This window comes from Gymnoscopelus braueri (genome assembly GCF_963280865.1).
Source record: "Gymnoscopelus braueri genome assembly, contig: SCAFFOLD_92, whole genome shotgun sequence".
In the NCBI taxonomy this organism is placed as follows: Eukaryota; Metazoa; Chordata; class Actinopteri; order Myctophiformes; family Myctophidae; genus Gymnoscopelus; species Gymnoscopelus braueri.
The window spans coordinates 190,752-210,859 of record NW_027660415.1 but is presented as its reverse complement, the minus strand read 5'-3'; the positions used below and the strand labels follow the sequence as shown (position 1 = coordinate 210,859).

The 20,108-nt window shown below is 41.6% G+C and overlaps 1 protein-coding gene across 7 annotated transcripts in view; it reads left to right on the top strand.

The window, feature by feature from the left end:
* The first annotated feature begins 1,255 nt into the window (after positions 1–1,255).
* LOC308081579 (NACHT, LRR and PYD domains-containing protein 3-like) overlaps positions 1,256–20,108 on the top strand; it is a 176,156-nt gene continuing 157,303 nt past the window's right edge. For all 7 annotated transcript variants that reach the window (XM_080457941.1, XM_080457942.1, XM_080457943.1 and 4 more), the window contains exon 1: positions 1,256–1,379. The gene's annotated coding sequence lies outside the window, so the exon portion shown is untranslated. The remainder of the gene's footprint in view (positions 1,380–20,108) is intronic.

Sequence of the window (20,108 nt, the reverse complement as noted above, 5' to 3'; positions counted from 1 at the left end):
GCTGAGCTAAATGCCAACTTTTGCCAACAGACTACCAGTCTGTTGTAGTCTGTTGTAGTCTCTTTGGTGGAGAGTCACCTTTATACCTTTTCTTCCGCCCCCCTGCCAAGCGCCGGCCATGGTGTATCTGGCCATACAGCACTCTGCGGGGCAGTCGGTCTTGAGGCATCGGGATCACATGTCCAAGCCAGCCCAGAGCCTCGATACTCCAGCAGTTTGTTTTCGCCAGTATCTCAGTATGTAGCACACGATCACGCCAGGTGAGGCCCAGGATGCGCTGCAGGCATCCAATATGGAAGCGCTCCAGGGTCTTGATGTGACGGCTGTATGTAGTCCATGCTTCACAGCTGTAGAGGAGGGTGGTGATGCAGACAGCATTGTAGACTGCAACCTTGGTGTGCAAGTGGAGGTTGTTGTTCTGGAAGACCCGGCGCCGTAGTCTCCCAAAGGAAGCCGACGCCTGCTTGACCCGGTTTTGAATTTCGCAGTCGATGCTGCAGTCCTCAGAAAGGATACTGCCCAGGTATTTGAAATATAGGGTTATTGATAGTGGCTTGTTGTCGATGTTGAAGACAGGCAGGGTGTGTGGGGTACTGGAGCTCCACTGGCAGACCACTTCTGTCTTGGTGGTGTTGACAGACAGACCCATCCTGCTGTAGGCCCTGACAGCCACATCAAGGGGTCCAACTAGAGGCTTCCAGTTAATTCAAACCTGCCCCTGTCACCGAACACCCCAGCGCCGCCAGACTTTGTGTTGGTTCCATGTGTTCTGTCACCGAGGTCAAAGTGGAGACCTGCACAAAACATTTTTTAAATTGCCACGGGGGTGCACAGTCCTCAATAACACTTCTTGGCTGTAGAAGGGTGGATTCCAGTGGCACAGGAAGCCCAAGACGACCAGCACCCTCCCCAGCTGCAGGCAGCTGACAGTTCCTCAGTCTGTCGAGGTCCGCCTGTGCGTGCTGCCACGTTGCTTTTCTCTCAGGGTGTGCTCCCCTAAGCTTTTGTCCTCCCAAACTAGGCAGCGGGCACACACACACACACACACACACACACACACACACACACACACACACACACACACACACACACACACACACACACACACACACACACACACACACACACACACACTACTACTACTACGCTAGAAGCTAAGATCATGTGATCTGAAAGTTTTAGTTCCTGTTTGATCGTCGTTCGTAAGAACAGTAGTAATTTTCCTCTTCAGTGTCTCTTTGTTCTAGAGTACAGATTGAACCTTTGAGCTAAAATATTTGTATTATTATTATTTGTTTGATCAGACATCAGCCTGGACAGTTTATAGAAGATGGACCTGGACAGTATCTTTGAAATATAAGAGACAACCCACAGATCAGGTAATACATCATTCATTCTAAATGCTTCTATCTTTATACATGTTTTGTACAGTCAGACACTGTGATAATGTAATATACATGTAATGTACCTTTAAGCAATAAGACATGAGAGGAAGTGATATGGTGGTTATTGACATGGCTGTGAGACACGACACGAAGAGAGTGTCGTTGCCCTGCACAGCTGTGCAACACAATATAACAGAACATATTAAAATGTATGTATCTGGGACGCTAAAAAGTAACACACACACATACACACACGCACGCACGCACACACGCACACACACACACACACACACACACACACACACACACACACACACACACACAACACACACACACACACACACACACACACACAGTTTAACAATGTATTTATGTCCACACACAGGGAAAGCATACAGGGACACAAATATTTTAGGTGCAGTAAAGGTTACATTCACAAACTCATGGACACGTCCTCATGATACAACATGCATGTCACTCAGCACTCCAAGTATAGCGGCGGCTCCGTCACATATGGCAGCAGAGACGGCACAATACTTTGCCAGCCTATCTGCATCGTCTTTGGGCATCCCAAGTTGTTCGAAACCCTCCAACAACCAGTCCGTGGGTTTAATGTCCTTGGCTGAATCACCAGAGGAAACAAACTGCTTAGTCTTGCACTGCTGCTTGGTGTTAAAGCGCCCTCTGTAGTTGTTCTCATGGGCCTGGAGGTCCACCCGTTGCTATTCCGACAGCGGACGGACATACCGCTGGAAGGCCGCCGGGTCTATTGCCTCTCTTCCCGGTAGCTGTTCACGGGAAGGAGGGGCCGTCAGGTAGCGTCGGCTGTTGGTAGATTCCACCGGTGAGAAGTGCCTTCTTGTATGCGAGCTACATAGTCCACAGAAATTGCAAATGCATCCACTGCACCTACTACATTGACGATGGTAGTTACAACGGGGCAGTTTAATGTTTAAGTTTAACGAAGCGCATATCAGGAAACAGACCCTGTGTGTGTGTGTGTGTGTGTGTGTGTGTGTGTGTGTGTGTGTGTGTGTGTGTGTGTGTGTGTGTGTGTGTGTGTGTGTGTGTGTGTGTGTGTGTGTGTGTGTGTGTGTGTGTGTGTGTGTGTTTGTATTTATTGAGAGGTGCAGCGCAGGAAGGCAGCTGGCCTGGCTGTCAAAAAAACACTGAATTGTTTCACCACAATCGCCAGTCAGTGTATGCTCATACATTTTTTTAAATATTTTAATGGTTGAAAATGTTTGTATTGTAATTTGGTGTTTACTTTATTTAATATAAAATAATATGGGCTACCAATAATTATAATAATATCGTGGAGCAAGGCAGCCGGCCAACGTGGCTGGTGATGTTTTGATTTATAATATTATTTAAGTTATTATGTAAGTACATTATTGGGTGTTAGGATAATATTGTTGTAAATCATGTACGCTGAGAAAAAAAATCAATGGTGGTCATTGGAGTAATTTTTCATTTTCCCGGCTGGTATAGACATATCGTTGTTTTGTTGTGTATAAAAACCTTAAATGACCAATAATTTTTCATTATCAGCTGTGTGACTATATTGACTTTCTAGATGAGTGATAGACTTCTTTTCACTTTTCTTTGGTCATAATTGTAAAAAATATGGGTCGCTGTGTTTCTCCTGACAGGGTGGAGTGTGTGTGTGTGTGTGTGTGTGTGTGTGTGTGTGTGTGTGTGTGTGTGTGTGTGTGTGTGTGTGTGTGTGTGTGTGTGTGTGTGTGTGTGTGTGTGTGTGTGTGTGTGCGCGTGCGCGTGCGCGTGCGTGCGTGCGTGTGTTTGTGTGTGTGTGTGTGAGTCACTGCTATCATCAATATTCATTAGCTCAGATGTGGTGCCATGTGACTGGTGCTGGGTCTATAGGAGAACACTCAAGATGTGATAGAATGTGAGGTCAGCCTCTACACACTACAGAAAAGTGGTGCTACTGCTAAATAGCATTAAAAGTCGTTATTTGGCTTGCATTCATAAGTGAAGCTCTTTTTTTGCTATAGCACCTATCTTAAAGGTGCCATATAGCACCGTTGTCAAATAGTGCTATAGAACTATTACAGGTGCCTGAACTAAGCTGACAAACCAGTGGACAACCTCTAATGAACCATACAGAGGATCAGTGTTGGCCCATCAGTAGATCTGTCCTTACAGAGAAACACAATACACACAAGATCTCCCAGTAGGCCAAGGAAGAATGTAAAGGTTGGCCGGATGGTCAAGGCTGCACAAAATAGACTTAGAGAATCCAATAATTCACTTTTTGGGGTTTTACTCACCTTCCGAAACAGCAGCAGTCCAGTGCAGTTTATAATACAGTACAAGGCCTCAGCAAAGACAACAAAAATTAAAGATAAGACTGGGCCAAAATAACCGTTTACTAGATATGAACACACTTGAAGGCAACACTAACAACACCTAAACTGACGAGAAGCTGTAGCAGGCTATATATACCCTTACTGTAAAGGGACCTGGCAGCTCTCCCTCAGGCTGTTACAATACCTTGGCGTCAACCCAAGTCTAACTGACACTCGTCACCTGCAGGCTCCTTCTTATAGGGAGTGAGACATACCAAAAACACAGAACAGTAATTTGGCAATTAAATTAACTCATAACAAGCTAACACCAGGCCTACATGTATGAGTTAACTACACAATTACTGAAGGTTTTACCATGAACTTGACATGGATTCCCGGGTGACAATTCATACACAAACTCTTTTAAAATAAGCTTGCATGAAACAAACACCCCTCCTCCTCTACAGAATTGTAGGAGTTGAGGCATTACATTTAGCTAACCTGGGCATTACATTTAGCTGAACTGCAACACCTTGCAAGGCGTTATGAGCTTGTAGATCGGCCATTTGTACAATATTTCCAAAATAATTTGGGGATCCCTCTGGGGATCCCGACCCCCAGTTTGGAAACCACTGCTCTACAGAACTTTTGACACCTTGCAATCAGCAGGATTGGAGTAGCAGTATCCAATATGGAATTTATGGAATGCATGTGTTAATAAAAACTATTTAAAATATTGCTTTGATGCTCATATTAACCGTATGAAGAATAAAGTTGTTTTTTATTAGCACATGCATTCCTTAATTCCATAGGGCTGGACCACACATGGACAAATGACATCATCAACTTGTGACGGGACACTCTAAAATAAATACAATATTTAAGGTGTTTTTAATAAAAAAATCTAGTTACATGGGGCAGTTATAATGTATTAAGGGATATAAGGCTTATTAGCCAGGGATCCTTTTAACCCATCAGAACCTGAGGCTGATTCTACAAATGCCTTCTAAATTAGTAGTTCTCAATTTATTTTCATGTCAAGGACAGCCCAATTTATATGGCCATGGACCCCCATCTGAAAATGTTTTGTGACAGGGATCCCCAGATGAGAACATCTGAAATGTCCAAACATTTTCGATATTTTTCAAAAATGTTTAAAAATGTAGAATCTCGCAGAGCGGCATGAAGTGACGACCCCCAATTATAATAGTTAAGGTGTTTTTAATTTTAAATATTAGTCATAGGGTGCAATTATAATGTATAATGTCATATACAGCTTATATTAGCCAGAGATCCTTTTAAACATGTATTTTTATTGAATTTAAGTTGAATTAAGTTGAATTTAAGTTGAATTGATTGTTCGTCTATTTTTACATTTATCTGACTGTGGAACTGAGTCAAACAAAATGTAATGCCTCAACTCCTACAATTCCAAATGCTTGTCAGGATGGGGGGTCCCCAGTTAAAATATGATTATTTTGGGGGGTCACAGCCTGAAATGTTTGGGAACCCTTGCTGTAGAGGGGGAGGGGTGTTTGTTTCATGCAAGCTTATTTTAAAAGAGTTTGTGAAAGAATTGCCGCCCGGAAATTAATGTCAAGTTGACGGTAAAACCTTCAGTAATTGTGTAGTTAACTCATAGGCCTGTTGCTAGCTTGTTATGAGTTCATTTAATTGCCAATTGCTGTTCTGTGTTTTTGGTATTTCTCACTCCCTATAAGCAGAGGTGGACGAAGTACTCAACCCCAGTACTTGAGTAAGAGTACAGATCCTGGTCAAATTTACTCCACTAGTAAAAGTAGCTCAGTCAAAAGGTTAATCAAGTAAGAGTAAAAAAAGTAATTGCTTTTAAATATAGGGGAGAACGGGGACAAAAGTAACAAGGGGCAAAAGTAACACACTCAATAATTCTAATTAGAAACAAGCTAGAGGAGTGAGACTTCTTGTGCACATGCTCAGTAGGGTCCTCTCTCTGCCTATGGAAGGATCGAATGATCATTTCATCTCAGCAGAAGTTTTCAATAAAAAACTGATTTTGAGGTGTAAACTTAGATTTTTGAGTGTACGGTATTTTCCTTCTGCTGTCTAAAGATAAGATGTCAGCTAATTTAAACTTAGATCAATTGTATCTCTTTGTTATTGGTCACAAATTAACATCAGCAGCCTATGCTAGTATAGGTGTTTCTAGATAGAATATGGGATTTTATCATGGTTGCCCCATCGGGGGCAATTGTAACACAGTGACCGGGGTCAATTGTAACGATGTGTTTTCAATGCAAGCAGATTTTTTGTCTGGGATTACATACTTTTATGTTAGTAAATGAACATATTTCACTAAATGTCACTACATTTCAAAGTAAAAATACATTTAAATAAAAAATAGACATACATTTGAAAAAACTAAATTGAAAAATAAAATAATTTGAAGAAAAATACACAATAATTGTAATTATGTATATAAAACATTCGTAAGTAAAAATGTTAAATTATAAAAAATACATATTACTTAGTGATGTGTATTTATTTGACATAAAGTGTGTTAATATGACTTATTTTTACAGTGTTACAATTGCCCCCAACCACTGTTACAACTGCCCCCGTCACGGGGGCAGTTGTAACACTGTGACTCATTGCATTCAAATTAATATTTTGGTCTTGTCCTTATTAGTGAAAGCTTAAAAATTGTATTATTAATTAGGGCACATATATATGTTTCTTATAGCAAAAGATGACTAGGATATTTCAAGTAGTCTGTGAATTATGAAGGCAAATACAAAAAGTGTTACTTTTGTCTCCTATCTCCCCTACTTAAGTATTCAAAAGTATACATGCTTTTAAAAATACTTAAAGTACAAGTAAAAGTCCTCTGAAGTCCTCGACTACCTCGAGCACTGTCCCGTTGGCAGTGGCAATGATGTCCTCTGTGTTAAATACCGATACTTTTGTTTTCTTGGCATAGAGCTTGAGGCAGATCTTCCTGCACTCCATTCTACTGCCAGTAGTAGTTCCCTTACATTCTCTGCTGTGTCTGAGACTCGGGCAATGTCATCTGCATAGTCGAATTAAGTTATCATGATGGGAGTTTCTAGCTTAGTCTTCCTCGGGACCAGCGTGAACCCCAGTGCCTCAAAATATTATTTTTTTCTCATGAGGAAATAACAGGAGTCACACATGAGTGACACATCGCTGACAAAGCTGCACTCAGATCACATTAATTATATTCCAGTTCTTAATGTACTTTGAAGAAAATCTATTTGGTACACATTCTCAGATCCAAGGCCATCAACTTTGACCTTTTTGTCAAGATACAATAATATTCAGCTTCAAAGATTTGGACATGGAGTTAACTTTAAACTGAGGCCCTCTGTTCAAATAAAATAAAATAAATAAATTACATGCATAGGGTAACTGTCATGAAGGGGGTTTTAATTACAGTGATTACACGTATATTTTCACCAGATTAAGTAACATCTGGTGATTTTACAATACAATACCTTACATGCTCATTCTGCATGCATACAGTTGACTAGAAAACAGAACATTCTCTCTGTTCAGTGTTTGTTTGTGCAGAGACCTGCAGACATTGCCGCCAATCCTGTGGGTGCCTGGGAGAACGGGAGAACGGTTGCTGCATGAGGCCCATGTTTCCAACTGACTTTCATCAGGCATTTCTGATTAAGGGATTAAAACTTGGTTGATGTGTGTGTGACTTGTTGTTGAGTACCCTACCCACCCAACATAAATCGGCATCCATGCCTGCAGAGATGGTGGTTGCAGAGAGGCCGTTAACTTCACCTTGACAAAACAAGATGACGCCGACATGCACAACGGCGAACATCACCCTGTCAAAACCAGATGGCACAGAGACACGTCGGCTTGCTTTGTCTCCACACAAACAACCTATACTAACACATCTGGTCAAAATTCATGTCAGATCCTGAGTCTAGGTAGGACACACAAAATATAACCCCCCCAATTGTATAAGTTATATTGTATTAACATACTCTACCATACAGATTGGCCAAAATGTCATTTTATTAACTAACAAAAAAGTTACATAGTGCCTCTTTAAGTAGATCTCATGGCATTATTATTTTTTTTACAGTAAATGCTTTTAAAAATACTTAAAGTGCAAGAAAAAGTAAAAGTAGAGTTACATTTCTTATTTGTTTTGCTGTATTGTTTTCACAATGAATGACTTTGTAACTCTTGTTAAACCACCTGCACTGCATGCACTGATGTGCTTGCTTGTAGAACCACTATGTTATACAAAGCCTGCAGAAACACCTATACAAACATAGAAATGACTGAGGAACCAGAACTTAATACTTTTACTCCTATACACACCCATACAAGATGTAACAAAGAGCCGAGCGGAGGGGGAAGCCAGAAACACGGCTAGTGTGAGAGCAGTGTGGCCTTCCCTAAAATGAAAAAAGAAACAGCCAACCTAAAAGTGCTCAGTAGGCTACTTTACAGCCTTTCTAGAAATGTACTTGAGTAAAAGTAAAATATTTGTCTTGAAGATGTACTCAAGTAAGAGTAATAAGTATCTAACAAAACGTATACTCAAGTAAAGTACAGATCCTCAGAATACGTACTTAAGTATAGTACTCAACTTGAGTACTATAAAGTACATTTACTCCGTTTCTGTCCACCACTGCCTATAAGAAGGAGCCTGCAGGTGACGACTGTCAGTTAGACTTGGGTTGACCCACAGGTAGCCTGAGGGAGAGCTGCCAGGTCCCTTTACAGTAAGGGTACATATAGCCTGCTACAGCTTCTTGTCAGTTTAGGTGTTGTTCCTTAGTGTTGCCTTCAAGTGTGTTTATATTTAGTAAAACGGTTATTTTGCCCCAGTCTTATCTTTCGTATTTTGTCTTTGCTTAGGCCTCGCACTGTATTATAAACTGCAATGGACTGCTGCTGTTTCGGGAGGGAGGGCGTGGAACAATGCAAATGAACTTCTCGGGAACAGGCTTGAGATTTTACAATCAGCTGGCAGCTGCCTGGATTCATCATGACATACACCTGTGATCCGCACATTTGAGGGATTTACACACCCGTTTGTGAATTGCACGTCAGTTAAAAAAAAGAGAAAATACACCCTTCTTTAGTAACTTTATTTATACGTTATTTACGACCAGCTCAGTGAATCGGGCCCAATGTCATTTACAGCTAAACATTGCTCTCAAGAACGTTTTTGAAAATATTTGAAGCGTGAAATAGACAGTATCAGTAACCAAAAATGTATTTTATTTAAGCAACACTTCCTGTTGTTTTCCGAGGCGACCGTGTGGCGCTGAACGGACGGCCGCACCTGGCATAAATGTATTACCGTAAGCAAGGAAATACTTTGTTTTGTTGTTACTTTTCGGTCAATTCATTTATTAAGTAGCCGTGTAATAAATGGGATATTTGACGGCGTGGCGGTCATTGTCGAGAAATAAACCCCTTCAGGTTTATTAAACCCCTTGGCTTCACCTCTGGGATTAATCATTCTGTCTGGGTTTATTTCTCAACAATGACCGCCGTGTGGTCAATTATCCCTTGCATAATTGCTTCCATGTTGAAAGAATGTTCATACATTTAAAAAAAAATAAGTGGATATAGCCCATTGCACTGTAAGTTTCAGGGGTTGACACTAAGGTCTCAGAGGCACTTGCCCGTCGGGCAAGTACAGGTCATTTTCTACTTGCCCACAGGTCTTGCCCACTTGCCCGAAAAGTAAATCGTCCTTTATAAAATGATAGGTTAAATTTGAATTACTGTTCAATTAAACACTTATTTTTTACTTTCTACTTGCGAATTATGGGGCTGCACGATAACAAATGTCATACCTCAATATATATGTATGCCAAATATCTAAATAACTATGAATATGACTATGGGTTGAAGGTAGGGTAAGTGATATTTTTTGGTTAAAACAAAAAGGGTTTTGTTATGGGTTAAAGCTCTATATTCTGATAGTATTCATTGCTGTAGAGTGTTTGTTCAGTAACAGGGGCCTCTCTGTCTCTCCAACTCTTTGATAGACAGAAAATACACATTTACAACAATCGAAACTGACCAAAGTGCTGTACATGGTGAGACAAAACACATCAAACAGGAAAGTATGTGAGTGTGACAACAACAAAGTCACACATCACATACAACAAGAGATCAAGACATGAACTTAAATGTGATTAAAAGCTAAGGAATAAAAGTGTGTTTTAAGAAGGGATTTAAAGCCTCAATAGAATTGGCACTTCTAATATAGAAGGGCAAGCTGTTCCAGAGCCTGGGAGCAGCACCAGCAAAGGCGCGGTCACCCCTACTCCTCAGCCCGGTTATGGGAACCTCTAAGAGCAACTGGTTGGCTGACCTCAGCGCTCTCTCTGGAATATAGGGCTCCAAAAGTTCAGACAGGTATAAAGGGGCCAGGCCGTGCAGAGATTTGTAGGTGAATAAAAGAAGCTTAAAATCTATTCTAAAATTGACAGGGAGCCAGTGCAGGGCTGCTAAAACTGGGGTTATGTGCTCTCGCTTTTTTGTACCAGTGAGGAGGCGAGCAGCCGCATTTTGCACCAGCTGCAGGCACCTGAGTGAGGACTGATCGATACCGGAGAGTAGGGAGTTGCAATAGTCTAATCTAGAAGATATAAAAGCATGGATTGCCATCTCCAGTTGTTTAGGTGGAAGATAGGGTTTAACTTTCGCTTTCAGGCGTAATTGGAAAAAACTGCTTTTAACAACGGAGCTAATATGTTTATTAAAGCTGAAGGTACTGTCAAAGGTGACACCGAGGAGAGAGTACCCATTTCTCAGCTTCATTTTTATAATGTTCCAGTTCCAATTTTACATGCTCATTTCTTTGTGTCATCACTTCCAATTTCACTTGTTTAATCTGTATCCTGTCTGAGTTCTCTGTCCTGATTCGATAAAATTGGTATCCTGACCCGAAAAGGCATTTTCTGTTTAATAAAGAGCTGGAGAGACAGAATGTGCACCTGCCCGTGGGGCAACCAGATAGCAAACTTCACCTGCCCTACCATTTTATTTACCTGCCCCGGGCAGACGGGCAGGTGTTAGTGTCAACCCCTGAGTTTGTAGATCGGCTACTTCCACTATTGATTAAAAAACGAATAATATGAATATGAACTTAAATATGTCAGTCATTGTGTTTTTGTGTCTATTTAAGTTATTTGTCTTATCTGCCCTGGCCCCTGTAAAATGTGTGTTTATGAAGCCTAAAACTATTATTTGTTTGACAATGACAATTTGTCTGAGGACGTGTAGGATTTGTCTACACTTGTTCCATCTTAGACATGCGTAGCAGCATTGTCTGACCATCTGACAGGCATCTAAACATATGTATTCACTCCAAAAATGTATTGCTCTAAAACTAATAAATAATATATACATGTGAAAAAAATATATTCTGTAAAGGCATACAGCGACGATGTGTCATACGAAATTGGCAGGATATTTCGAAGTGTACAAGTAATTAAAAAGCAATATAACATATTTACAATGTTACAAGTTAGATGCTTAATCATTCAGCCATTTAAACAGTGCTTTACTGGCTCTGTGTTAAGATGAGCGCATACATATGCAAGAGGATTTTGGGGAATACTGCGCTGGAATATTTTTATGACATGAGAGTGAAGTCTCCCAACTTGGGTAGCCTACAGTATGCAATTTATTTCTGGAGTTATGTGGAACCTCGTTTCAGGATATACCCGACGCTCGAATGCCGTCTGTGTCCAGCCAGTGCAAGTGATCTTCATTGACAGCGGGAGATCGAAGATATAGGTAACCAAACCAGCCAACCACACACCAGCCTCCATTAATGTTTACGCATTAATCAGTCACTCCATAAACGTTCATATGATGACAGCCAACAGGCTATCTATCTCTCATAAACGTGGTGTCATGAATCTCGGCAACGGACCACGGCAGGACTCCTTTATTTTGCAAAAACAGCAGAGTGTGCGTGTCTCCACTATCAGTGCGCTCTGCTCGGGGGTTAAATTAAAACCCAAACTTATTCCAATCATGAAGATGTGATTTAATTCATGATTCAGGTTTTCGTTTAGGAGATATCTTTACTTATGGCTAGAATGAATAAAGAAGAGAAGCATATCTTTTTCTTTTTTCTTCCACTGACCGCATTATTCTGACATATGGTGACACTTTCAGGTTGACTGGACTTGCGCTGTTACGAGTGTGGCCGTATTTTTGTTTTATTGTGTTATATTGCCTTATTGGATGTGTGTGTGTCAGCTATCGGGTCTGTCCCCTGTGTATGCAAATAACATGTGCCATTCCCATGCATGTGGGAATGGCACTGAATGGGTGTGGTACGTTTATATGAATGACAATACAATGTAATACTGGCTTTATTCATGAATATAGTGATCCTCTCACATCCTCTCATTGTGCTGTTCTCTACACTCCCACGCACAGTGACTTCCTGTGTGTGTGTGTGTGTGTGTGTGTGTGTGTGTGTGTGTGTGTGTGTGTGTGTGTGTGTGTGTGTGTGTGTGTGTGTGTGTGTGTGTGTGTGTGTGTGTAATGTGTGTGACTAAGGTCAGTGTATAATCTACATGGCTTTACTTTCACTGACCTGTCTATGTTAGCACACACAATACATCCAAATTTTTCCTGGAACTATTAACTATGTTAACACGATAAGACGCTGTCACTGTGATCATGCAGATGGTAGTTGGCAGTTCTCACATCCTGTCATGTGGTTAACACTTCCTGTTGCAGCCGTGCTCTGCATATCCTGTTAATGGAGACTTCTGCCTTGCTCTGTGTTCAGTGTTACATTTCTTTGCTGTTGGTCATGTAGGATTGTAAAAAGCAGCTTATTGTGCGTGTGCGTGCGTGCGTGCGTGCGTGCGTGCGTGCGTGCGTGCGTGCGTGCGTGCGTGCGTGCGTGCGTGCGTGCGTGCGTGCGTGCGTGCATGCGTGCGTGCGTGTGTGTGTGTGTCACTGCAATATAAATATTCATTAGCTCAGTTTTGGGCCCATGTGACTGCACCCATACCGACATTAGTATATTGCCAGTGCCACTGTCGGGCATAAACCTCTTATCTCCTTGTTTTATCTTTGTGTGTTTTTTCCATAAATTAATGCCCTACTTGATCATACAGCGTCACACAAAAGTACACCGGCCTCTCTGCCCGGTCTACAGGAGAACACACAAGATGTGATAGAATGTGAGGTCAGCCTCTACACTACAGAAAAGTGGTGCTAAATAGCATTCAAAGTGGTTATTTGGCTTGCAATCATAAGCAGTGTTGTGCTAGTTACTGAAAACCAGTAACTAGTTACCATTACTAGTTACTTCATTTAAAAGTAACTCAGTTACTTTACTAGTTACTTACACCAAAAGGTAATGTGTTACTGTGAAAAGTAACTTTTTAGTTACTTAAAAAAAAGGGCTCCCATTATTGCCCTTATAGCCTTCATTTCAGTACTGTTATTGCATTGGAGAATAATACAATCTGTTGATCAACTTGACATGCATTTGCATCACTGAACTCTGCTAAGCAATGTGGTCTATACCAGGGGTTGCGCCGGAATGATTCAAATTTATCAGACATCTGACAAAAAAATACCGGTCATAATTATGTTTAAGCATTAATTACAAGCAGGTGCGTAAATACAGCCTAACACTTAGGCCTACAGCATTATATTTTGGATTGAGCTATTTGAACATGAACCATGATGAACGAGTAATATACACATTTTATATACAGTAGCAGAGTCATCTTGCACAAATACATTAATTACCTACACTACCATTTGCGCCTGGCAATCTCTGCTTCTCACCCATTGACTTGCATGTTAAATGATGGCTTTTCCCCTTAAAAATAATCGATCATTTCAGGAGCAAGAGCTTCAAAATCTCTTCTAAATCTGCCTGTAGCAAAAGGCCTGTAGTAGGCTATGAACTGGACAAATGTGCATGACATTATTTTAATAAACTAAAAACATGGGAAATGTTAGAGGGAGTAATAGCCATGGATACACGACGGTCGACTGTCACGACCGTCATGGATGAACTTCAACCTGGTGTTTGCACTTTCTCCATTTATGGCCCGTACATCTACATAAACGTTCATATTTCAAATATAAAGTGCTTATCCCATGGCCACGGATGTTACATGTATATACGGGCTCTCAGAAGTACCTGTATCATCCGTATTGTTCAATAAAAAGCATTTTAATCTGATCGGTGGCCATTTTCTCCATATGCTTTCAACTGAGTGACCCTATCGGTTGGTAGGTGTATTGCACTCCAATACATTATGAGAAAATGGCCACTGATCGGATTAAAATGCTTTTCATTGAACAATACAGAATATACAGGTACTTTTGAGAGTCCCGTGCATAATTGTAACATCCGTGGCCATGGGGTAAGCACTTTATATTTGAAATCTGAACGTTTATATAGATGTACGGACCGTAAATGGAGAAAGTGCAAACAGGTTGAAGGTGATCCTTGACTGTAACAGGAGTTTTCATGTACCGCAGGGACTGCAGTAGCAGTTAATAAATATACGAACAAATGAATTAATATACTTTAACGTGCGGAATCCGAAACAGGCAGCGCTGTGATTCTGAATTTTGTTACGATTACGGTGATTAGTAGCCTATTATTGACACCACCTGGGCGAGTGAGTCGTGTAACTTTCCCGACGTTAAAGGGGTAGTTCACCCCCAAAATAACTTTTTTTCTATTGATTACTGACCATCTGGAGCCTTGAATTCATAGATATTTTTTAGTTTTTGTCACATTCCTAAGCCAATAATTTGATTATAATAAATGTGTCCCCATTGATTCCGGTAGGAGACACAAATGCATTTGTGTCTCCTACCGGAATCAATGGGGCTAAATTTATTATAATCAAATAATAAAGGAAGGAATGCGACAAAAACAAAAAAATATCCATGAATTCAAGGCTCCATGGGGTGAGTAATCAATAGAAAAAAAGTTATTTGGGGGGTGAACTACCCCTTTAAGCTGTGTATGTGTTCAACAACACAGCCAAGAAGCCTTGCAGTTTAAGTGCAGATTTCAGCTTGGGAAAAGCAGCCTCCAACGGGTTTGTGTACGTGGTTCATAGTCACCATTGCGTTATCGTGGTATTCCTAGTCCCAGAAACACACACACACACTGTTAAGAGAGAGAGAAAGAAAGAGCGAGAGCTTGCAAAGCCGCTTACAGCGCATCTCCACAGACTGGTGTAAAGTAAATAAGTACATTTACTCAAGTACTGTACTTAAGTACAATTCTCAGTCACTGTTCGCCTCGCTGTATAAATAAATACTATATAAAAATAACGGAGTAACGCACCAGTAACTGAGTTACTGAATTAAAAAATAATGCGCTAGAGTACTAGTTACTGAAAAAAGTTACTCTTTTTGTGCTATAGCACCTACTGTATCTTAAAGTTGCCATATAGCACCGTCAAATAGTGCTATAGAACCATTCCAGGTGCCTGAACTAAGCTGACAGACCAGTAGACAACCTCTAATGAACCATACAGAGGATCAGTGTTGGCCCATCAGTAGATCTGTCCTTACAGAGAAACACGATACACACAAGATCTCCCAGTAGGCCACGGAAGAATGTAAAGGTTGGCCGGATGGTCAAGGCTGCAAAAAATAGACTAGAATCCAATAATTCAATTTTGGGGGTTTTAATCACCTTCCGAAACACCAGCAGTCCAGTGCAGTTTATAATACAGTGCAAGGCCTCAGCAAAGACAAGGAACTAAAAAATAAGACTGGGCCAAAATAACCGTTACAAAATATGAACACACTTGAAGGCAACACTAAGGAACAACACCTAAACTGAGGAGAAGCTGTAGCCGGATATATACCCTTTACTGTAAAGGGACCTGGCAGCTCTCACTCAGGCTGTTACCTGTGGGTCAACCCAAGTCTAACTGACACTCGTAACCTGCAGGCTCCTTCTTAGAGGGAGTGAGACGTCCCAAAAAAACAGAACAGCAATGGCAATTAAATGAACTCATAACAAGCTAACACCAGGCCTATGAGTTAACTACATAATTACTGAAGGTTTTACCATCAACTTGACATGGATTCCCGGGTGGCAATTCAAACACAAACTCTTTTAAAATAAGCTTGCATGAAACAAACACCCCTCCTCCTCTATAGCAAGGGTTCCCAAACTTTTCAGGCTTTGACCCCCCGAAATAATCCTATTTGAACTGGGGACCCCCCACCCTGACAAGCACTTATAATTGTAGGAGTTGAGGCATTACATTTTGTTTGACTCTGTTCCATAGATAAATATTCTGAAAATAGCCGAGCTACAAGCTCACAACGCCTCGCACTGCGAGGCGTTGTGAGCTTGTAGATCGGCTATTTTCACAATGTTTCCCAAATAATTCGGGGACCCACCTGGGGGTCCCGACCCCCAGTTTGGGAACCACTGCTCTACAGAACTCGGCACCTTCCAATCATTAGGATTGGCAGCACTGCAGAGGGGAGAGGTGACCCACTATCAATTCAACTTCAATTCAATACAAACAAAACATGAACCTGAACCTGAGGCCGAGTCTACAAATGCCTTCTAAAGTAGTAGTTCTAAAAAAAAAATGTGTCAAGGACCCCCCAATTTATATGGCCACGGACCCCCATCTGAAAATGTTTTGTGCCAGGGATCCCGAGGAGAGATTAAAAAAAAAAAAAAGTTTAAACATAGGAGATGTAGAAGCTCGCAGTGCGGCATGAAGTGACGCGCTGTGAGCTTGTAGATCTGCTATCCTTGGCCACTGTTCTAAACCAATTCTAAACCTGAAGCCTAGGAAGCTAGGATCCGAGCCTCATGCCAGGGGGACCTTACGTCGTTTTAGGTCCAAGAACACACACACACACACACACACACACACACACACACACACACACACACACACACACACACACACACACACACACACACACACACACACACACACACACACACACACACACACAAAGTGAGCTGCACTGGGGGCAAAGATAATATGATCTGAAAGTTTTGCTTCCTGTTTTAGCGTCTTTCGTAAGAACTGTTGTAATTTTCCACTTCAGCGTCTGTTTGTTCTAGTGTACAGATGCACACAAGTTGAGCCTTTGAGCAAAAAGCATTTTCTTTTTTAAAGTTGATCAATTAAGTAAAGGGAAAATAATGTACCAGCTCCAAACATCAGCCTGTACAGTGTGTAGAAGATGGACCTGAACAGTATCTTTGATAATAACAGACCATACACCAGGCAATACAGAATTAATTCAAAATGCCTCTATCTTTGGTTCTACTTCAAATAATGTACACATGCTCCAGCTGTTTTGCAAAAATACGTAATAACACTGTAATAAAGTAATATAAGACATGAAAACAAAGTGCTATGGTGTAAGGACATGGCTGTGCTGTGGCATAGACATTAGACACGACACAAAGCGAGTGCCGTCGGCCTGCACAGTTGTGCAACAAAATGTAAAAAATATCATGAATCATTAAAATGTAGTCATATTGTGGGACAATTCACTCTAAAAATATATAATTACATGCACGCACGCACGCACACGAGCATAACACACACACACACACACACACACACACACACACACACACACACACACACACACACACACACACACACACACACACACACACACACACACACACACACACACACAAACACACACATTTGAAATATTTATTTATGTCCACATAATAAGAAGTACAGGGTGTACAAAGGACATAAACACTGCCAGTGCAGTCAGATGAAGGGAAAACAGTTAGTTACAAAGCGCATGTAAAGCAGAGCATTGTTACATACAAAACAAAAGATGGCATACTTGTCGAACACAGCGGACAACAATCATGGGTAAAGGAAGCAACGCCTCCTCCAAATTGAGCGGCTTCCTATAATAGCTGATATTGAGCAGTACCTTGCTAATTGTTTAGCCCTCCTTTTGGAGAGGCCGGCCATTTGCAGGCCCCTCACAACCAACTTGTGCACGTGTCCTAGACTACCAAAGATAAAAACCAAAAGTTTACATCTGTAGCCTAGCTGAGAGATGGTCTGCTCTAGCTGATGATATTTTAGCACTTTGGTTAGGAAGGCTTCCTCTAAGCTGTAATCAAAAGTACAGCCGACCTCGAGAATGAACACCTCCCTATGGTTTTCATTAACAACAATGACATCAGGGGTGTTAGCTGAAATGTTAGAGAACACAGAATCATCATTACACAGGTTAAACATGCTCGGCTTCACAGTAGAATGGTTGTACAGCGTGAACGAGGACCTGAAAATAGAAGTGATATCTTTAGATATCAAATCCACTATTCTGTCATGCCTACATATGTAAAGTCCCCTGTATACATGGCACCCATTTAAGATGTGGGACATGGTTTCAGCTATTTGTTCATGACCATGATGTATACAGTGAGGAGCATGGTTGCCTGGAAACCAGATGGAGAGGTTAAGTTTGGATGGTAAAACCTGCAACCTCGCTTTCAGAGTAAAGACAACAATCTATTCGTCTAAAGCAACATTTTTTAGCACAGAGTGCGAGACAGAATGGTCCGCAGCGGGGAGACATGCAGTCTTCCCTTGCAACCTCAGTTCAGTCCAATGCTGCCGCTGCCTTTGCTGTTGTGCCCATAAGAGGCGACCTCGGGCATTAGTCAGTGGGAGTTGGTGTTCTGTTCCACACACAGTCATAGGTGCTCTGACAGAGATACTGGGGTCATATATAAAGTCCTCCGAGACAGCCATCGCCTCTGAGTTAGACCCTACCCACTTCAAGGTAACATCAGCCCAACAGCACAGATCGTTTAAGTCCGGCCAGTCTGACCACACACCGAAGCCGGGAGAGCGACTGTCTAGCTTTCCACTAGGTTTCCTCCTGAAGCCTAGGAAGCTAGGATCCGAGCCACATGCCAGGGGGACCTTACGTCGTTTTAGGTCCAGGAATAGAGATGAACGTGCGAGCTCTCTCACATACTGGTCATCATTGTTCAGCATATTTAACAAGTGGGAGAGCCTCGTAGCAATATATGTCCATTCAAAATTGGGAACACCCAAACCACCCTCACGTTTACTGTGAAATATAATGTCACGTGCTGTGTGTGTGTTAAGACCAGTCCATTGTCTCACTAAGTGCACAGTTTTGTCAGTCAAATCACGTAGTGATTTTCGTGGAACATGTACATTGGAGAAAAGATGTTGTACCTTGGCCAATGCTATTATTCTGACTGCCTCCAGTTTCATGATTAGGGGCAGAGGCGATGTGTCGATCAAGTCGAGTCTGCTGGAGTACGCAGCAATGATTACCTCGACCTGATCGCCCCACTCGCCTGCCGCATTAAACTTGTGGCCCAAATATGTGTAAGTCTCGTGACGTGAATAGACTTTAAGGGGTTTATTGCAAATTGTGAAATCAGTTAGTGTATCTGTTTTAGAGTCTTACCAGCGATTTCCTCCGCTCCGTCTTTCATATAAAACTGCACATTTGGATTATTTAACCTCTAATCCTGACCATTCCAAAAAGGAATCGGTTTTGGAGAGCATGTTCTTTATTACAGCCCCATGATGAGAGGCTAACTGGACATCGTCTGCATACCCCTGAACAGGGTTAGGGGAAATTATATTGGCGGGGGCACACATACAGAGCCATTTTAACCATTGGTTAAGTGCTAACACAAAATTAACAGCGCTCCATGGACAGCCAGTCTTAACACCTACTTGGAGAGGGATGGGGTCTGTGAGCTGTTTACCACAGATAACCTGTATGAATGAACCAGTGTACACATCTTTAACAATGTCAACATAAACTTGGGGTAGATGGAATTCCTCAAGAGCTGTTATCATGACATTATGTGCTAAAGTGCCAAATGCATCACGGAAGTCCAGAAAAACTGAAAAGTATTCACTAGACCCATGCTTGAAATTGTCAATTCCTGTTTTGAGACAAAACACATGTTCATTCATGCCTTGCCGATTGATGTAGGCCTTTTGCTTGGGAGATAAGATGTTTTCATCCACAAGCCACGGGAGGATTCGGTCAAGAATGCACTTCATAAACACCTTATAGATGGTAGGTAAGAGGGAAATGTCTCTCCAAGTTGACGGATCGTCCGGGATATTGTTTTTTTGGGAACCACTGCTCTACAGAACTCGGCACCTTCCAATCATTAGGATTGGCCGCACTGCAGAGGGGAGAGGTGACCCACTATCAATTCAACTTCAATTCAATACAAAAAAACATGAACCTGAACCTGAGGCCGATTCTACAAATGCCTTCTAAATTAGTAGTTCTAAAAAAAAAATGTGTCAAGGACCCCCCAATTTATATGGCCACGGACCCCCCATCTGAAAATGTTGTGTGCCAGGGATCCCCAGGA